Genomic DNA, 21,720 nt, shown 5'->3' on the forward strand with positions numbered 1-21,720 from the left:
TTCAACCAAGCCATTGACATCTCTACAAACATGTTGAAAAGAAACAAAATGAAGGAGGAAACCAAAACTGAAATATGATGGATCCAAGCAGAGACCTCATTGTTCCAAACCAACTTTCCTCTAATCAATCAGATAGCAACCAAAGAATCAGCTTCAAAGATGACCCGTTTAAGTCCCAATCTCACCGCCAGACGAACCCCCTCCCGGATGGCAAGGATTTCAACAAGTAGAGGGGTCAATCCGCCATGGATATCAATCATAGAAGCTAAAATCTTGTTGTGACAGTCTTGCACCAACACCCTAATTCTAGAGCGTCCTCCCGCTGGTCGATTGTAGCATCTGAGTTAATCTTAACACAGCCTCCCGAAGGAGCATTCCAACAGCGCAGACGAGGTAAGTTTCGATTCTTCTCACCTTCAACCTTTCCAGCACCATTTCTTAGAAATTCATCCACATAGTTGTGAATCCGTAAGCATTTCGCCTCAATATCAGGAATAAATTTGTTGTTACACAGACCATTCCTATCATTCCACAATGCCGATTCAACCTCACTTGTTGAAAAGGTTTCCATCAATTCTGTCCATCAATCAGCGAAACAGTCTTGGTAGTTTTTCTTTAACCCCAGCTTCAGAATAAGACCATCCAATATTTGGTGAACTCTAGTGCATCTGGCTAGAGCATGGTAAGTTTTTTTCCACCTTCTTCAAGCATATAGCACATAGAGATAACAAATCAATTCCGTTATCTCTCAGATTACTTCTAACCAATATACATTATTTGATTGATTTCCACAAGAAAATTTTAACTTTTGAAGGCAACTTGAGCTTCAAAAAATTCATCCACCAGAGCTCCTTCATATCTGTAGATGAAGTCTGAGTCAGAATTTTGGTCCTCATTGCCAACTTGTATCTGCTTTTGACCGTGTAAAATTCCTGTTTTTGGTAATACTAATAGGAATTTTCCTAATCACCTCAACATCCTCAGCACACACCTCAATCATCAGTTTAGCCAAATCCCACTCATTTGTAGGGGTGATAAAATCATACAAATCACACACTCATACCTTCTTATCCTGACTAGAGTTTACAAAAATTGGCTTGAATGTTGATTCTCTCAGAAGCCAGGCATCATTAAAGAAACCAATAGTTGACCCAGAGTCCACAAACTTTATCGACCCCCAACAAAGAGTTCACGCCCCCATAACATCCCTTGAAAAAAATAAGAGGGCTTGGATCCTTTTACTGGAGAAGTAGAGTAATTGTGAGGCATAGACCCCGCGTAAAACTCTAGCTGCTAGGAGAGTCAGATTTTGTAAGAATCTCCAAAGTTGCTTTGCTAAAAGAGTTTAATTAAAGCATTACAAATCTCGAAAATTTAAGCTGCTCAAGACCTTAGGCCAACATATCTTCTCCCAACTAAGCCAATGAATTTGTTTCCTTGAATCAGTATTACCCCAAAATCTAGCCATGACCCTTGACAATTCTGCACAAAACATCTTTGAAAGTCGAAAACAGCTCATTGCATATGCTGGAATAGCCTGAGCAACTCCCTTTATAAACACCTCCTTACCACCACACGAGGAAAAAAGGCTTCTTCCAACTTTGCATGACACCCCACACTCTGTCCTTAATCGACTTATAATCTCTGTCTTTGTTTCTACTTACCACAGATGGGAGTCCCAAATAGTCTCCTAAGGAAGGAACTAACCACATTCCCATCATAGAATGCATATAGTTCCTGAAATCTTGGTGCACATTAGGAGAAAACCATAAAGCTGACTTTTCAAAGTTTATTTTTTGGCCTGAAGCCCTTTCATAATCGGGGCTTCATAATCAAGCAAAATCATTTTGATTGAATATAACTCTAAGATATTAGATTTACAAAAAAGGAGACTATCATCGACAAAGAATAAGTGGGAAATACTAGCTATGACACGTAGGGACAATCTAAATACTAGTAATTTTTTTAGTATCATATCTTACTTGAATAGTTTCAGAGATACCTTATGCACAAATCAAAAATAGATATGAGTAGAGGGGGTCCCTTGCCTGATACCACTTTGAGGATAATATGACCTCTTGCCTCCCCATTAAGCAGAACCGAAAAGGTAGGGACGGCTAGGAAAGTCAGATTTTGTAAGAATCTTCCTCCTTCGAGTTTGAGGATGAGAATAATTTAGAAAAGTAAGAGATAAAACTATCTTAAATAAGATTCACATCCTTTGTCTACTCATTATTAGAAAGCTGAATCCCTTTGATTTCATTCCTCTATCTCCTCATCATTGCCCTTTTATGAAACCACTTAGTAGTCTGGTCACCTCATTTAAGCCAATTCTCTTGTGATCTTTGTTTCCAATACATCTCCTCGACTTCGAGAAGGTCATCCAGTTCTCCTTCGAACTTGTGAATCTCCTAAAAATCCCAAGGCGAGGGTGATTATAAGTAGACTGAATGACTAGTCGAGTTTTAGTAATCTGATTAACTAAATCTTTGCTAACACTCATTTCCCAATTCCATAGAGCCTTACCACATTTATCTAAACAACCTTCTCGATTTGAGTTAAACGAACCATCCCTTCAGTCACAACTCCCCTCAATTATTTTTTCACACTCCACCCTATTTACCCAACATTCCTGGAATTTAAAAGCTCGCTGATGCTTGGGTTTTCTAATGCAATCCTCATCCAGATAGGGTTGAATTGGGCGATGGTCTGATTTGTACGAATCCTTATGGACTACATGTAACCCCTTCAAAAGGCGACAAAAAGATTCATTTCCCAGAAATCTATCCAAACGTTCACAAATTTGGTTTTGATTTTTCCTCCTGTTACACGAAGTAGAGATATTCCCTGCAAAAAACCTAATCCTACAAATGGCAGTCATCTACTACATCCCTGAACCGGTTCATAAGAGTTGGATTTCTGTCTGAGCCACCAATCTTTTCATTATCCCATATAATTTCGTTAAAGTCACCCCCTAAGACCCATGCTGAATCCTCTCCATTGTGGAATTATCTAAGCAACTCTCAAGTTAAACGACAATTATGGATTTTCAGACTCCCATAAATACCAGATAGATGAAAACTCTTCTCATTCCAACTCATAAAGGAATCAATATGGAACAAAGAGAACAAATAGATTGTAACATCAACCTCTTGTTTCAAAAGCAAACACAACCCACCATTACGACCAGAACGATTCACAACAAAGCACCCAAAATAATGTAGGGAAGCATTTAAATTATTCATAATACAAGAGCCACATTTTGTTTCCAAGAGAAAGATGACATAAAGATTTTGATGACTTAGTCACATACATCTCTGAATGATACACAACAACCCAAGCGTATTAGATTATTCAAACTCAATCCATTTGAACTCCATCGTATAGATGGTTACAACTCGAAAGGCTAAAGGTCAGAGGGATTACCTTTGTAGTCATTACCTTGAGCAGACAGAATACTCACTATGCTCAAAGCCAGAAACATTCCACGAGTTTATTCAAACAAGCATGCTTCGAGGGTAAAATATGAATTTTTAAGTTCAACAACACAAAGGAATACGATATTTTGGGGATATTTGGGGGGGGGGGGGGGTTGTGTTGGGTGTGTTGCCCTAAACTCGTAGTTTGTATATTCAATAAAGTTTTATTCAATAAATTTGTTGTTGAATTCATAGCATTGCATTGTCCAAAATCCAATAAACTAAACATCCGAGGTTATTTTAGTGTAACCGGGACAGTATATGTACTGGGTATATATTTGATATATTGGGTATATATTTGATATATCCCTGATATATGAGGTATATATTTGATATACCCTGATATACAAGTGGATAATGTCCCGTGAATAACCTAAAGGGTCTATAGTATATGGATAAGGCTGGGTATCTTATCCTGACAACACTATGCATACGGTCCACTCTGTAAAGGTTACAGACGACTCAATCCAGGTCGTTCGTGTGGAGACATGCGAGTGGGAGTATCCTATACAATGAGTTTGTATAAGACTGGACCACGAAATAGCCAATCTTTAGATGTAACACCGTTAACTAATAGATTGCTGTTTCTTAGGATGACCCGACAACTCATTCTCAATCCTGAGTGAGTTACGGACTCCTGCCCGTGAGGGCTCGTCCTTTGATCTGTATGGGTGAGAGTGGCCCAAGTTGCCGACTCAACATTTCTACCATTTTGGGGACGAGACCGAGTGGGGAGCTGGGAACATAACTTCACAAGATGAAATTCACTCCTCTCCGACTTTAGGGGAGTAGATGAGTGTTCTCTTAAATGCTAACTCCAGGACTTGAACAAGGGGCCCCACCCTCTCATTGGCCCGAGACGGACTTCCGGTTATTGGTCGGACCATAACCGGGTTGTTCATTAGAGGAGCAGTGGTATTTAAGGAGTAAGATGTAACTTAGAGGTAAAACGGTAATTTGACCGAACTTGAGTTATAAGTACTCGTGAAAGATTGACTCGTCATTAATGGTCGTATATCCATGGACACGAAAACATTCTGTAGTGAGAAGAGTGCAACTGCGGGTCTTTAGTAGAATGACCCGTAGTTAACGAATCTTGATTAACTCGGTCAATGAGTTTGACCGATTAATCTTGCATCGTTGGAGCTTCTGATCTGTAAGTCCATTAGGTCCCCTTGATAGCTCATAACGGGTAAAACGAAGATCAAGTTTTTGGAAGAATTTAAATTATTCAAATTACTTAAGCAATTATATGTATATTGATACATTATAATATATAGTTAATTATAAATTAAAACTATATATTATGAGAGAAATTATTTGAATGAGATTCAAATAAAATTAATATAAATAAGATTCATATTAAAATTATAGGTTAAAAATAATGTGCATAAGATGTACATTAGAACTATAGGTTATACGAGAGAAATGTTTTAGAATATGATTCTATTCATGTGATAAATAATTAAGGGTTAATTATTTATTTGAAATATATATATATATATATTAATTAATTATTAATTAGATTAATAATTAATTAACATTTATTAATTAATATGATTAATTAATTATATATTAATATTAATATTTAACTCCCCTGCATTATTGCAGGGGAGTGGGGGAGTTATGTGACGTGGGGTAACTCCCCACGTCACTGGTTTTCTGCAAAAGCCAAGAACTGTTCTGCAATTGTTACAGAACGAGAAAAAAAAAAAAGAAAGAACTCCCAATCTCTCTCAAGCACTCTCTCAAACTCTCCCTCTCGTTCCAAAGAAATGCTCCCACAAGCGTGATCTCGAAACCTAAGAGGATAGCAAGGAAGATTCAGTGGTGGTGTTTTAGGGGGATTCATTGAAGAAAAGTTATTCAAAGGTATAAGTTTTCCCCTGTTTTTCCTTCTTGCACATTTTGATTTTGTTTCCCAAATATCACGAACAACGGTCCGCTTCTGCTCCGGGATTCACATCCCTTCAGTTTGCACATGGTAAGGGATGAGAAAACTGTCAATTTTCTATTCAATGATAATTCCTAGATGTCTAAAACATGAGGGGGTACATGCATATTTATAGGACAAGGCCCATGGCCTTTCTAAGAAAAATAACAAAATTAAAAAGAAAAATAAAAAAAATGACAAATTCCTAAAATTTGGAAAACTTGCCTAAACGTTATAAAAGTTGCTAAAAATTAAAAAGAATTAATCAAAATAAAATCCTTCAAACTATCTCAAAATAAAAAGGGAAAACAATTCCTAAATTGTTTTGGAGTGGGTGGCAAGGCAAGTTGGGGGTGCTCTAGAGGCTCGCGGTGGCACTAGGTGGGCGCGACATGGGTGACAGGTGGTGTGGCGTGCAAGCGTGGACGACAGGGGCGTGCGTATGGGCACTAGCAACAAGTGTGGATGCATGCAGGTAGGGGGTGTGCGGGTGTGAGCGGCAGGCAATGTGTGAATGGGCGCTGGTGGCAGATGTGGGCGTGCGGGCGTCCGAGGGTAGGCGAGGCGCGCTGTGAGGTTAGAGCTGCAGGGGGCGCGATGGGAGGTTGGTGCGGCAGTATGGCGTGCGGGTAGGGTGGGCGTGCGTGCAGGTGACCTTTCGATGGGCTTGTCCTTGATGTGTGGCCACTCGTCTTGCTTCTCCTCCAATTCTTGCTTCCTCTTGACCCTAATAGATTCTACATTGGCCTTCAAAATGGTCAAAATTTGTTGTTGGGTCCAATGGAGTCTCCTTTGTTTTGTAGGTCTCTCTTCAAGCCTATCCTTCTTGTTGGTATAGGTGGAGTATTTGAGCTTAGGATTCATTATGATTACATCATCTCCTCCTTCTTGATTTGGATTCGTCCTCGAATCAAGTTGTTTACCTACATCCAAACAAAGTAAGTTAGTCCAATGATAAGTATCTATAGTAGGACTTTACCTTGATGAAGTTGAAAAACTTCATTCTCTCTTTTTCTCCAAGATCTGCACTTGGTCTTCATGTTGATTCTCTTTATGTGGCTCGGCCTCTTGTGGTGTTTGGAATCTTTGAGTGAGCGGCTCAAACGACCTTCCTTGTTGTTGTTGTTCTTCTTCAATTCTTCTTTCCAAGGGTGGTAATCTCCTTGGCATGGCCTCAGGTAGTATCTCCTCAATTTCCTGTAAAAGCTTAACAAAAGTATTGGGCAAGGTATTTCTTATTTCTTGAGTTAGGAGATCATTACTTTCAAAAGTAATAAAGAAGAAGTAATTGTGTAGCACATAGAGCTCGCTCTATTTCATCTCTTCTAGCCATGAGGGTCACAACTTTCTCTTTGTCTTTAGGGGCCTTTTCTTTCTTTTTATTTTGAAGTTCAACAATTTCTTTCTTTTCAGCCTCCAACCTTCTTTCTTCCAATTTCAATTGATCAATATGTACTTCTTTGAGAGAAAGGGGTACAAGCGTGATTTACTTCTTTGAGAGAAAGGGGTACAAGCGTGATTTTCTTACCTTGATGCTCAAAAGAATATTTATTAAGAAAACCATAAAAACTTACCTTCTTGTCAAATTGCCACGGTCTCTCTAGCAAAAATCACTAGCATGCATAGGTACAACATCACAAGTTACCTCATCTTTGTACCTACCTATGTTGAATAGAAATTGAACTTGCTTTTGGACCTTCACATCCCCACTATCATTTAACCGTTGTAAGCGATAAGACCGTGGGTGGGGTTTGGTGGCTAATTTCAATTTCTCTACTATATCCTTACTAGCAACATTAGTACAACTCTTACTATCAATGATAACACTACATGGGGTGGAGTTCACTATGCACCTAGTATGGAATATGTTCTCTCTTTGTGCCTCCAAGGGTTCTTCCCTATATTGCACATTGAGGTTCCTCCTAGCCACTAAGGCTATATCCTTGGAATCCTCTTCTACTTCTTCTTCTTGACTACTTTCTTCTTTTCTCTACTCAACCTCTTTTTTTTTTCTTCCTCATTATCTGTGACTAGTTCTCCCTCTCTAAGTATCATGGCTCTTTAGTTAGGGCAATTTCAGCTAATGGGCCTACTCTATGACACTTGAAGCATTTAATCTCACTAGCTCTAGTCTTAGAGATTTCGGATTGGGTTTTGGACTTGGATGACTCTCCTTTTTCATAACGAGCCTTCAGTTTTGACTCTAGGGAATTTACTTTCCATTTTGCTACTAGCGGTCTTACTGGTAGATTTGACATACCTTTTTGCCCTCATTTGGTTTTGCTCTTCTATTTTGATGAGGTGTAAAAGTTCCTCCATGTCTTAATAGTGTTGCAAATCAATCTTATCGGCTATGTCCAGGTTAAGACCATCTAAGAATCGGGCCATGGTAGTCTCCTCATCTTCTTCTAGTTGCAAACGGCTCATCAACATGTCCATCTCTTTGTAGTAGTCTTCAACTCCTTTAATGCCTTGGTAGAGCTTATTAAGTTTCCTTGAATTCGCTCTATGGTAGTATGGTGGCATAAGCCTTCTCTTCACAAGCTTCTTGAATTCAATCCAAGAATATATGGGTCCTTGACATCATTTATCCCACCAAGTTAGTGCATAATCTTTAAAGTAGGTGATTGCGAGAATTATCTTCTTGCCATCATCATAGTTATGATATGAGAACACTAACTTAATTTCCTTCTCCCATGATTCAAACTCCTCGGGTTTAGACTTTCCATGAAAGGTTGAGATTTTTAATTTGATGCTCCCTAAGTAGTTCTTCTTTCTTGGTCATTCTCGGTTAGGTTGGAATCTTCCTCTTCCTTGACCAATGTATGCTCTTCTTGGAGGACCTACATTCAAAGAATCGTTGTTAGCAAAATATTCATCTAAAGTTCTTACCTCTTCTCTTGGGAGTCGTTGGATGCCTCTCTTGGACTCCTTAGCCTCCTTCGATTTGACACTCTTTGTGGCCTCTCCAATCCTTGAACATGAGTGTTCATCATTTGTAAGGATTCGGTAAGATCTTTAAGTCTTTGTGTGAATCTTGCAAACGCTTGGATTTGAGCTTCTCTAAGTCTTTCATCGCTCACATTGGCCTTGTCTCTTTCTTCTTGCGAGTCTTAAGACTTTCCTCTTGTTGCCATCACTGTACAAGTAAGGTTAGAAAATAATGAAGAAAATTTTCACTCACTCCATTACTTGACCTATCGGCTTCTCTCCTTTTTTAAGGTAAATGTTGGTGTGGATACCCTTTTGGAGATGCTCACTTGGTTGCTTGCGGCGAATCGGCTTTTGAACAAGCAAGCACAAGGCTACAAGCAACTATGCAAAGATACCTTATTTATTTATTTATTTTTTGACTGATATATATGATACCAAAGACAAAAAACAAATGGTAGGAAAGGAATACCAAATGATACTATAAAGAAAGAATGAAACAACCCAATGATATAGACAAAGAAAGACAAGATGCAAACCTTGAGCCTAATGCTCTTGGTGACTTAAGACTTGACAACAATATACAAATCAAAGTCAAAGCACAACTATCAAAGGCCAAGCAAGAAAAATGAATGAAATAAAAAATTTACTCTAAAGGATGTACAAAAATCCAATTCGTAGTACAAAAATTTTTCTTACCAACAAAACAGTGATCTTTGCGACAAGAGGGGTGACTTTGGGTGAGGGGTACGTGCTGTATATTGCTCGGATGAGACTCAAACCAGTGGTAAATTAAAGTACAACGGGTGTACTTGACGTGTATATGTTGCCAAAAGGTTTTGAATTCGTTGGAGGGGGCTGCTCTCTCAAAAAGAATTATGAGGCTGCACTAGAGGCTTCTCTCGGGTAGCCCAATGAGCTATGGCCGTCCTACTTTTGGGCTATCAAAAGATGGCAAAATAATCCAAAAATATTTTTAGAACAAAGAATAAATAATATTAGGATTACTTGCAAAAAATAAATTGATTTGGACAAGATTTGATGGCCCAAAGAAATTCTCCAAAATCGTCCAACTCCAAATATGGAAAGTTTTCTGCCTGGACTCCTCTTCAATCCCCGATAAATTTTGTTGCATGCCTCGGATAGGGGCGATCTTTATGTACCTGGAAAGCTCTTTGAAAGAACTTCAATTTGACATCTGATTTGACTATAAACAATAACAAATGTCAGAGAGATATAAGTCGTCGAAGTTGGGACTGTGTTCTCTCGACGATGGTAGGATTTTCCAGAAAAATAGTGCTTACGAAAAACTTGAGAACTCCTAGACCACAGATTGAAAATTATTGATTCTAAACTCTTTGTAAAGATAACTCAAAGATCTTTCGAATGACACCAGTTTCGCTCAATTTAGACATTGGAGCAAAAAGTTATGAATTTTCAAAGTAGGCTTTCAGATTGGTGCTCTCTGCAGGTTTCTCACAATTTCTGGGGTTTGAAAAAAAATTGATATCTTTGGCTTCGGGGCTCAGATTAAAGTGAAATTTGTTTATTGGAAAGCTTTTGTGGTGATGAACACAAACAAATAAGTTTTATACACTTTAAAGAAATTTTCGAAATAAAAAATTCTTATGCAAGAATGACAGATCAAAAACGCATGTGGAAGACAAGAACAATGGATGATATTTTTTTTATGATTTTCAACTAAGAAAAAGTAAAGACAAGACAAGAAATCTAAATGCAAGAAAATAACATATATCCCGGGCTAGAGCCTAAGCTCTGATACTAACTGATATGCGACAACTCAAGCATAGTAGACTACTCGAGCCACAAGCCACTTGAACCCATAGATGGTTACAACCTGAAAGGCTAAGGGTTAGAGGGATTACCTTTTGCAGTCGTTACCTTGAGTAGATAGAATACTCACTATGCTCAAAGTCGGAAATACTCCACGAGTTTGGTGACCAAGCAAACAAGCATGCTCCAAGGGTTAAATATGAATTTCTAAGTTCAACCATACAAAGGAAAACGATATTGGGGGGGGGGGGGGGGGGGGGGGTTTGCACACGGCAATGGGTGAGAAAACTCTAAATTTTCTATTCAATAATAATTCCAAGATGTCTAAAACATGAGGGGGTACACGCCTATTTATTGGCCAAGACCCATAGTCTTTTTAAGGAAAATAACAAAATTAAAAAGAAAAATAAAAAAATGATAAATTTCTAAAATTTGGAAAAATAATACATATAGTTGAACAACTAAAAACTCAATAAACTTTCTCATAATGAACTTATAATATTACTTTCAGAACAACCAATAAATAACGCTTCCAAGCCTAGGACTTAGACCAGGATTTGGAATCCGAATTTGGCTTTAATCAACCCATCATTCCCTTGCGTCCGATGCGACCTAGTTACACTAACTTCTCGATTTGCTCTAAAAGCACATTATAAAAACATGTAAAACATTCTTCTTCAAAGATGAAACAAGCTAGGAAAAACTTAACACCACACATATACCTATATTCTATTTTGACCTACTGGCGCAAAGTATTCATATAGCATACGGGTAATCACCTGGATACAACATGGTGGTTTAAAGACTACTTTCTACATAAAATTCTCAATATCATAAACCATTTTAAAAGTGTTCTTTTCTTCTTTCTAAGAATTTTTCTAACTTTCTCAAATCATTTCTAAAATTTATTTCTAAATACATTTCGTAACTTTCTCATATATTTATCTAGAATCATAAAATATGTCTCTAAATCATAACACATTTCTAAAATTCTAAAGGAACATAATTACTTTCATTCTAAATTATATATAATATATAATTTATTGAAATTCCATAATAATAGATATCTTAAAAACATTTCACAAAGTAACCACTCAGAAATCTCTCAAACTAGGTTGTTCGCGGCTCCAATTTATGTCTGACTTGAAATATGATCCCATCTAAATTAATTCAACATTTAATTATTTCTAACATTAATTTAATTCAAACTTAAACCACAATATCTTCAAATAAAACCAATTATACATTAAACAACTTGTTGGAACTTTCTTTACCTTTAAAAGATAAGGAATTCGTGCAAGCGTACACGGTCACAAGTAATACTTGGAAGTAATCCAAGGTCGAATCCTCGGGGACTTATGCTTTCAAAACCAATTTATGAAATGAAGTAGTTCAAAAATGCAATTGTGGTTTATAAAGAAAATGGTGACAAATGTTGTTGTTCGGGATTGCAAATATCAAACAATTTTATAAAACACAACCTCTCTGCTTCTTATCTTAGGTTTGATGAAAAATATGGAAGATACATATTTGGGAAAATTGCACCAGCCACAATCTGGCTATACTTGAGAATGTGAGTTCTACTCTTTCATGAACCGCTTTTGGTTGATGCAGAACCTAATGTAACCTAAAATCATATTTCTATATGTGATTACAATCCTAGAATGTATTTATCATCTCATTTTCACTTATGGGTCAGAGGGTCCATGTCTAGAACTGTGTTTTATGCGCTTATGTGTAAGTCACATCTCATATTTATTTCCTATTATTTTACCTAATCTAATCTTCTTAGAATTGGGCTTTGGTGCATAAATCAATGTCCCAGTGTCCAAATGAAAAAAAGACGTAAAGATAAATTTTTAGAAACCAACCCAACTATGCGCCAGCTGCAATCTTGGCAAATTTCCGAGCATGTCGAAATCAAATCATTTTGGCTAAGGCATTCCATAGAGAGGTTGAAAAATAAATTAGTGTATAATTAAAGGGAAAAACGCACAAAACATAGGAGAAGTAATTTCAATTGAATTAAAACGAATAATAATGACGTACAGGAGTTCTAGCTTAGCCTTCTTCTCTTTCAAGCTTGAAGGGAGTGTAAACTTACTTGAGAATTTTAAATGAATAGAGTAGATGAAGAATAAAAGAAAGAAGAAAGGTAAAACAACGAGTAGAAATTGAAAATACAAGGAAATAACAACTAGAACCTAACTCCAACGAAATCTATAGCTAATGAACGAAAAATAAAGCTAAGAATGAAGCAAATGAGGATGAAAATGAGATGGAAAGGGATGGTGAGAAATTTTGGTGGAGAGAAAATAGGCAAAATAACCAAAACAATTTTATTGATTCAAAATCCTCAAATTACCCTACCCATCCATTTATAATAGGATGAAGATAACTAAAACAAGTAATATCTTAATCAAATAAATTTAGATTCCTAAATCAAGGAATTTGAATTCTAAACCATATCCTAAATTATATCTAAATCATAATTGGATACCCAATACAAAAGGAAACCAATAGTAAAATAAATCAAATTATATCAAATCATATGAGATGGTTTGTTGCTGGGGGAGGCTCGTCTTCAAAGAGGTTGAACTTCCACCAATATAGAAGGGAATTAGTTGAGATTCTTCAAACAAACTCTCCTTGACTTGGACGGCACGATTTTGCTTCATTTAAACATATATGAATTGACTCCCTTGCCCTTCATCAAGTGAAACGGACGTTTTGGAGGGTTGACATGCCAAATTGCACCAGGTGCAATTCTTGCAAAACAAAAAATTGTGATTTTTTCCAACTTTGACTACATTTTTCTCACATTTTTCTCAAAGTATGATATATTACAAATTATCCAGAAATGTTCTATGCAGGTTCTAATTTAAGAATATATAAGTATTTTTAGTTAATAATGATTGAAAAGGGTTCGTTTTTATAGTCAAACAGGCTTACCAAGTCACATTTTTGCATCAAGTCAACCCTAACACAAATTATTCTCTTTCTCCATTAAAAACTCACTTCTCTCTCGTATTACCTTACATGTGGGACTCAGAGCCCAACAATTTTTTTTCCTTTCAACTTCCAACATGATTGCCCTTTTTATTTTAACCAATGAGTAATTCTTTTATTATTTATTATTCACAAAAACCATATCATTTCAATGGGGACCTCAGTCTCTCCTTTCTTATCCATCATCTTCTTCCTTCCTGAAATTTCATTTTCCCTTTTTTTGCTGCAAATTCTTCTACCCAACGCAAATCCTCTTAAGATTCTATTTCTCATCTTACTTCTTTTCTTTTGAGCCTAGTTCAAACTCATAGCTTACTGAACCATAAATTCAATTCTTGAATCAACCTAGAATGTCACCAATTTCCCAAAGAACTTCATATTTTGACGTAAACCCACAAAGTAAATCTTATTTTCTTAGTACAATCAATTACCACAAAATTACTCTTCGTTATCAACCATGTCCATGAGAGGTCGTGAAAATGAATGAACATAAAACTCACAAAAATCGATAATTTAGTAGAGAAAGAAAACCCACTTCATAACTCCATGGAGTTTCAAAAACTTACCAAGTTTCAAGTTCCAAATTCCAGTTCTAGGTCACAAAGCTTCTTCTTCTTCCCCATTTCAGCAACATGGAGATATCCATCTTCACAGCCACCACTCTTTCCTCTCTGTTTTCTTCTCAAACCCTTTCTTCTCTTTCTTTTTTCTCTCTTTTCTTTTCTTTTCTTTTCTTTTTCTTTCCTTTCTTCCCTTAAGCCACTTGTCCACACCATCACACGTGCCTGTCAAGGATAAACGTGAAACGTACAGTTTTGTTAATCATAACAACGCCACCTCGTCCACTACAGAATCTTCCTTCAACAAACTTACTGAGTAATCTATAGAATCCTTCTTCAACAAATTTACTGAATAATCATTGCTATCTATTTAGTTGTTGCCATGTATAGTATTTGTTTCTGTTATAGATATTTTATCATCCTACTTCAAAAGGATTTTGTTGTAAAAATATGGAGCACTACTCTCATAATGAAACACAGAAAAATCAAAGCTAGAAAATAGATTTTCTTTACTATTGTTTTCTCACTTGGTATCAGAGCTACCATGGCCAACGCCCCCGTTATCCAACAATGCGTCCTCTGCGAATCAAACTTTCAGCACTCCTCCCTTCAATCAATTGCTCAACCAGATAACCACCATAAAGTTGGATCGAAGCAACTATCTTCTCTGGAAAAATCTTGTGTTACCCATTCTACACAGCTATAAGTTGGGGGGACACTTATCTGGTGAAAAACCATGCCTTCATAGGTTCATTGAACAGGCAACAAATACGCTTACCTCTGCTGGAATGGTGACTGTAGTGTCAAGCTCAGAAGCAATAGTGACAGAAGCGTCACACTCTGCAACTACTATGTCAGCAACGATAAGGCCACTATACTGAGTTCTGGATGACCATAGATCAACTTGGCCTTAAAATTCTATGACCCCTGAGGTGGCGACTCAAGTGATGGGATACGAGAATGCTAGTGATCTTTGGACAGCCATTCAAGAGCTATTTGGAGTTCAATCTCGAGCAAAGGAAGACTATCTTCGTCAGGTATTTCAACAAACTCATAAAAGTTCCCTCAAAATGGTTGATTATTTGCGTGTGATGAAGTCTCATGTCGTCAATTTGGGTCAAGCAGGTAGTCCTGCCTCTACTCATTCACTAATTTCTCAAGTTTTACTAGGATTAGATGAAGAGTACAAACCAGTTGTTGCTATGATTCAAGGAAGCACAGGAATTACATGGTTTGAAATGCAGGCAGAGTTACTTGTCTTTGAAAAAATATTGGAACTCCAGAACACCCAAAAAAGTGTCGTGTCATTTAATTTAGCCTCAGTGAATATCGCAAATAGCAAAAATAATGTTCATGGTGGACAACGACAGGCTTACTTTAACAACACCCAAGTTAACAATAGTCGGCAGACCCAACATTCTAATAATAATCAAAGGGGTGGTGGAGGCCGAAGTTGTGGCAAAGGTCGTTGGAACAACAACAATCGTCTCATTTGTTAGGTTTGTGGAAAGGTAAGGCACTCAGCATTAACTTGTCATCACTAGTTTGATAAACCGTTTTTAGGGTCTAATTCGAATCAAGGAAAGACTGGAAATCCCAATGGTTCATATGCACAAAAATGGGGGAAATAATCCAAGTCTAGCTCCTCATGCCTTTCTCACAACACAGAACATCAATCCTTTTGTGGCAAATTCTGAAACCGTCCTAGATCCAAATTGGTATGTTGACAATGGTGCCTCAAATCATGTGATAGCGGACTATCACAATATTATACATCCTTCGGAGTATGGAGGTACAGAAAAAGTGACGGTCGGTAATGGAAATAAATTGATGATTTCTCATGTTGGTAAATCTTATTTAGCCTCTGATCATGCTTTGCTTAATCTTGAGAATGTACTTTGTGTGCCTGACATTACTAAAAATCTTGCAAGTGTGTCAAAACTTGGTTGAGATAATAATGTGTGTTTGGAATTTCATGCTGATTTCTGTCTTGTAAAGGACATTCATTCGAGCAAGGTGATGCTGAAGGGTCTCTTAAAGATGAGCTTTACCAACTTGACACGGGAGGTGCAATTACTAATAGTGCTTCAAGTCACACTACGAGTTGCTTGGAGTCAGCTAATGATACAATTTCTCACTCTATTTGTGTTCTTTCTAATTTTGCTCCTAGTGTAAATGTTGTGGTGTCTAAAGTTACGTGGCATCGAAGACTTGGACACCCATCTTCCAAAGTTCTTGATTTATTAGTTAAAATTTGTCTTATACTGGTGAAAGTGAATGATATTTTCAAATTTTCTGAAGCATTTCAGTTTGGTAAATCTCATGCTCTTCCGCTTGCCAATTCAAATTCTCATGCTACTACCCCATGTGATTTGGTTCACACGGACCTATAAGGTCCCGCTCCGCTTGAATCAGTTGACGGGTATCGGTACTATGTTCACTTTCATGATGATTTTAGTTGATTTTCTTGGATTTATCCTCTTAAATTGAAGAGTGATACCCTTGCCGCGTTTAATCATTTTGTTGATTTAGTAAAGACCCAATTTAATAGTTCAATTAAAGTGCTACAATCAGATAATGATGGAGAATACAAACGCATTCATCAATTATGTTATCAATTTGGTATTACTTCTCAGTTTTCTTGTCCTTTTACATTTACACAGAATGGTTGGGCAAAGCGAAGACATCATCAAACTGTTGTGACCGGTCTTACATTGCTTGCCCAAGCTTCCATGTCATTACGCTACTGGTGGGATGCATTTTTTACCTCTATGCTGCTCATTAATGGCCTTCCATCTACAGTGATACATGGTAAATCTCCTATGGAGTTACTGCTTAATACAAGGTTCAATTTTTCTGGTCTTAAGACGTTTGGCTGTTCTTCTATCCATGTCTATGTCCCTATCATGTGCATAAATTTCAATTCCATTATGAAAAATGTGTGTATCTTGGTCCAAGCCCGGTTCACAAAGGCCATAAATGTCTCAATTATCTGGTAGAATTTTATCTCCCGGCATGTCCGTTTCAACGAGGATGAATTTCCTTTTGCGACTGGATTTGGGGCCTCTGTCACTGGCTTTCATTCGGTTACACAAGCTCCTTCACTTGCTACATGGTTTCCCAACTTGATTCCTCACCAATTACCTACTTACTCCACTATGTTGGCACATGACCAGCCCATTATACCAACCCCATGTCTTGTCCTCTCCACGATACATAGCCCAACTCAAAATTTGTCTCTTCATGTGTCATCTCCACAACCACCCACCTCACCTAGCTTAAATTTATCTCCTCATGTAGCTTCCCCACCAGCAGACATCTCACGTCCTTTTGAACGAACTTCTCCTACGCTATCCCAAAATCAATCTTCCTTTTATTCTCCAATTGGTTCTTCCACACTTGAGTTGTCCCAACCTACTTCCCAACATGTATCGACCCCTGTATAGAACACTCACCATATGATTACAAGAGCCAAGGCGGGGGTGTTTAAGCCAAAAGCATGGGTCTCTACCACTGCTACAGATTGGTTGCTTAGAAAGCCTACTCGACTGTAGGATACCTTGGCTACACCACAGTGGAAGGACGCCATGGATCTTGAGTTTGATGCATTGGTAAAGAACTGTACCTGGCATCTTGTTTCGTTCTCCCCTTCCATGAATGTTGTTGGGAACAAGTGAATTCTTCGTATTAAACGAAACTCTGATGGTTCGATTCAGCGCTATAAAGCGCGTTTGGTCGCAAAGAGGTTTCATCAGAATATAGGCATTGATTTGTTTGAGATATTCAGTCTGGTAGTTAAGGCATCAACTATTCACATAGTTCGTACACTGGCGGTGTCGAGTGGTTGGGTTCTCCATGAATTGGACTTTAACAATGCTTTTTTCAATGGTACATTTGGTGAAGATGTATACATGCAACATAGCTACCGGGTCATGTGGATCCTAAATTTCTAGACTTTGTGTGTAAACACGATAAAGCAATTTATAGACTGAAACAAGCATCGCAAGCATGGAATGGAATGCTAAATCTACTTTGCTCTCGTGGGGTTTTGTTAATTCCAAATCTGACAGTTCTTTGTTTGTTTATTGGCATGGTATTTCTCTGGTTCTCTTACTTGTGTATGTTGATGATGTGATTGTGACTGACAATGATTCTTCCTTAATTACACGCTCGATTACTACTTTGGACTCTAAATTTGCATTGAAGGATCTTGGATTGTTAAATTATTTTTGGGTATTCAAGTTACTTCCACAACCTCTGGAGTTGTTTTAAGTCAGTCCAAGTATGTCGATGACTTGCTTCACAAATAGGTTTACCCAATTTGAAACTTGCACCATCTCTGTCAGTAATTGGCAAACAAATTTCTATCTCATATCTCAGATGGTCATCCATTGGAGATTTGTTTGTGTATCGTAGCACTATTGGTGCCTTACAGTACTTAACTAATACTCGGTCAAACATTTCCTATATTGTTAATCATCTCATCAAGTTCTTAAAATGTCCATTGGTAGGCTGTGAAACGTGTGCTTCAATATCTTTGTGGCACTAAGAATATGAGACAGTTGATTCAACCCAGTGACCTATTATCCATCTCAGCTTATTCAGATGTCGATTGGGCATCGAATATTGATGATCGAAAATATGTTGCAGTCTACTGTGTGTTTCTTGGACATACTTTTGTATCTTGGTCTTCCAAAAAAAGTAGACAGCGGTCGCTCGTTCTTGCATGGAGTCAAAGTACCGAGCCCTTGCTCATGCCTCAGTAGAGATTATTTGGCTTTGCCAATTACTAAGTGAAATTGGTGTGCCTTCACCTACTACTCCTATCCTATGGTGCGATAATTTAAGTGTTAGAGCTTTGGCTGCCAATCCGGTGTTCCATGCCGTACTAAACACATAGAGATTGACGTGCACTTTGTTCGAGATCAAGTGCTTCGTGGGTCCCTTGAGGTTCGTTATGTCCGTTCTACAGGTCAGCTAGCCGCCTGTCTTACGAAACCTCTCACTCACTCGCAGCTTTGTCTTTTGCTCTCCAAACTCGGGCTTGTTGACCTCTCCAAACTCGAGCTTGTTGACCTCACCTCTCGTTTGAGGGGGGGTGTCAAGGATAAACGTGAAACGTATAACGCCACCTCGTTCAATATAGAATCTTCCTTCAACAATCTTATTGAGTAATCTGCATAATCTTTCTTCAACAAATTTAGCGAGTAATCGTTGCTATCTGTTTAGTTGTTGCCATCTATAGTATTTGTTTCTGTTATAGATATTTTATCATCCTAATTCAAAGAGATTTTGTTGTATAAATATGGAGCACTGCTCTCATAATCAAACACAGAAAAATCAAAGTACTATTGTTTTCTCACTGTGCCCACTACCCATGGCTTCCCAAAACCAAAATTTTTTTGTTTTATTTTTCTTTTCTTTTATTTAGCTCACGCTTTACCTTTTATTTTTTCCCCATGTTGTATGTTTATGCAAAGAATCGCACAACGGTGCTCACGAACCGAGCTCGAACCCGGTCTTTTACTCAACTTGCACCGTGGAATGAACCTGCACAAGAGGGCAAACTCTCCGACAATCAAGTCAGTATAGGTCAGACTCAATATTAAGTTCGAGGTGAGATTCGATACCTGAGTCGTGAAATGAGGCCCTCTATATATAGATGGTGGGTCCGATAGTACTCACAACCTGCGGTTACCTTTGTCTTTTTTATGACGAACCTGTCGGGTTTGAGCATATCGAACTCGTCCAGGTTGAACCGGGGCTTTTTACACTTAGCCTTGTTTACGGGCAAATCCGGTCTCCTCGGCAGGTTCGAGGTGGACCTGGAATACTTCTTTTATTTTTAAACACCAATAAGCGTCCTCCACGTGTCCACGGTATTTTTATCCCCAAACATTGGCCCCCTCTCTGTCAGGTTCGATCTCGATTTGGCAGAGAAGTTACCTAATTCAATTTAGGACACGTGGCGACTTCTAATTTGTAAAGAAAATATGACCGTTGTGGAAGATGTTCCGATCTGCCAGGCTGTCGGAGCACTCGAGTATTTCGTCGTTACGAATTTCGAGATGATCCTAGCCACTCGTTCATTACACTGTACGGCGTAGAGGCTTTTCCGATTAGCTATAAATAGTTCCGAGACTCCAGGTCAGACCTTACGCTCCCTGAATTTTTGGAGTTCGATCTGAAATCAGCTCGAACCCTCGTAGGTCAGTCATTCTCGTTTTACTCTTTATTTCGAATATGGTGGTTTTCATGTCCTCCCCCTCCAGTAGTTCGCCTAGGTAGCGCATGTCGGACTATAAGCAGTTCGCCCCCTCAGCCAAGTGACTCTGGGAGGATTTAGCTCGTAGGTTAGAGTCCGAATTGGAAGAGGTAGAGAACTTTAGGTTTTCTGATGATGGGGAATATAGCGACACTTCCACCTCGGGCCAGGGTTTGGAATACCCTTCGAAAATGCCTGAGCACTATCTTGGAGCCCTCCATAAGGGGTTTAGTATTCCGGATGACATCATCTTTAGAATTCCGGAGGAAGGGGAAAGAGCTGACAATCCTACAGAGGGATGGGTCACTCTTTACTTAAAGATGTTTGAGTACGGCCTCAGACTCCCCCTTCACCCTTTTGCCAAAGAGTTCTTAAACCGAACTGGACTGGCTCCTGCTCAAGTGGCCCCCAATGGATGGAGTGTCATTTTTGCTTTGGCCATCCTTTTTTGGCTACGAGCTCGAGAAGAGGACGAAGTCGATCTGTTAGATGTTGAACAGCTTCTAGGGTGCTTTGAAGCTAAAAGGATAGCTAAGAAGCCATGTCGGTACTACATGTGCGCAAGGAAGGGCGCGGGTGGTACAGTCAAAGGGCTGACCTCCATCAAAGGATGGATGGGGAAGTGGTTCTTTGCCTCTGGAGAGTGGCTGGCAAAGAACGAGTTTGGTCGTCCCTTCTTTGACGTTCCCGTTAGGTTCGGGAATTTAGGTACGAGGTCATTACAATTATTTTTGTTGCTTTATACGTTATAGCTTCTTTGCTTCTCATACCTATTTTTAATTCTCTTCTGTCTTGCATAGTGTTGATCAAACCAATTCCCGAGCTCACTCGAGCCTCCTTCAATACCCTTAAGTATTATAAGGATCACTTTCCAAGGGGTAGGAAGATCGGAACCTTGATGACTGACAAGCTGCTTCTCGAATCCGGGTTGTTAGATTACAACCCCTTATTACGCCCTGTCGAAGCCTCAAGACCGAACTCTAAGCTCGGTAAGCCGAGCTTGACCTTGCTTTCCATTCCTTTAATTTTGGTTTCTAACTTTTTGCTTGTTTATTTTGTAGGTGAAGCGCAAGTCTAAGGGTCGTGCTCACGCCCTCAAGACTATTCAGAGCACAGAGCCAGCAACTCCCGCTGTCGCTCAACCTGCGGCTCAAGACAAAGTTGGGCCCTCTGTTGAAGCCCCAACTCCGATGATCGAGTTGGACTCTGTCGAGGAGTGTTCCAGAGAAAAGCATTCGAGGAATGAGTCCGAGGCGCTGGACATGTCTCCTTTGTGCGAGGTGAGAGAAGACACTCCTCTGAAGAGGAGAAAGAAGAAGAAGAAAACCACCTCCTCCTCAGAGGTTGGACCTCGTGGGCCCCTACCTACGAGTCATGCTGACTTGGTGGACGACCCTGAAGCTCGGATAGGGGGACATCCGACGTGAAGATGCGGTTCAGAATGGAACCGTCGAGCTCCGGGGTAAAGGACCAAGTGTCCCGCATCTCGGCTGCATGCTTGGACTGCTGCCTTAGAAGGGCGTCCAAGTTCGTAAGTGACCATGGGTCCGTACTGCAACAGTCCATTGACCACGCCGCTGAGGTAAGATTTGCTTCCGAACTTGCTTTTCTTTTCGCAACTCGTAGCTCGGTCTAACCCTTGTGTGTTTTATCTTCACAGGCGTTCATTGCTTCCATTCACTCGGCAGTTATGAAGAAGGCCGAGCTGGATGGAAGGGAGATCTTGGCAGCTAGGGAGAGTGTGAATTC

At 38.9% G+C, this 21,720-nt stretch overlaps 1 long non-coding RNA gene across 3 annotated transcripts; it reads left to right on the plus strand.

Annotated features, from left to right (window-relative positions):
- On the plus strand, positions 1–16,351 carry LOC148210951 (uncharacterized). Of its 3 annotated transcripts, XR_015791698.1 has the most exons (5): positions 1–393; positions 493–682; positions 11,639–11,710; positions 14,244–14,743; positions 14,877–16,351. It is a non-coding gene; the product is annotated as an uncharacterized LOC148210951 (long non-coding RNA). The 3 variants fall into 3 exon arrangements; XR_015791696.1 differs by having other exon boundaries at positions 14,244–16,351; XR_015791697.1 differs by lacking the exon at positions 11,639–11,710 and having other exon boundaries at positions 14,244–16,351.
- Positions 16,352–21,720: the final 5,369 nt, after the last annotated feature.

This window comes from Momordica charantia (assembly GCF_013281855.1).
Source record: "Momordica charantia cultivar OHB3-1 chromosome 6 unlocalized genomic scaffold, Mcharantia_2.0 BLBB01000006.1, whole genome shotgun sequence".
NCBI classification, from domain to species: Eukaryota; Viridiplantae; Streptophyta; class Magnoliopsida; order Cucurbitales; family Cucurbitaceae; genus Momordica; species Momordica charantia.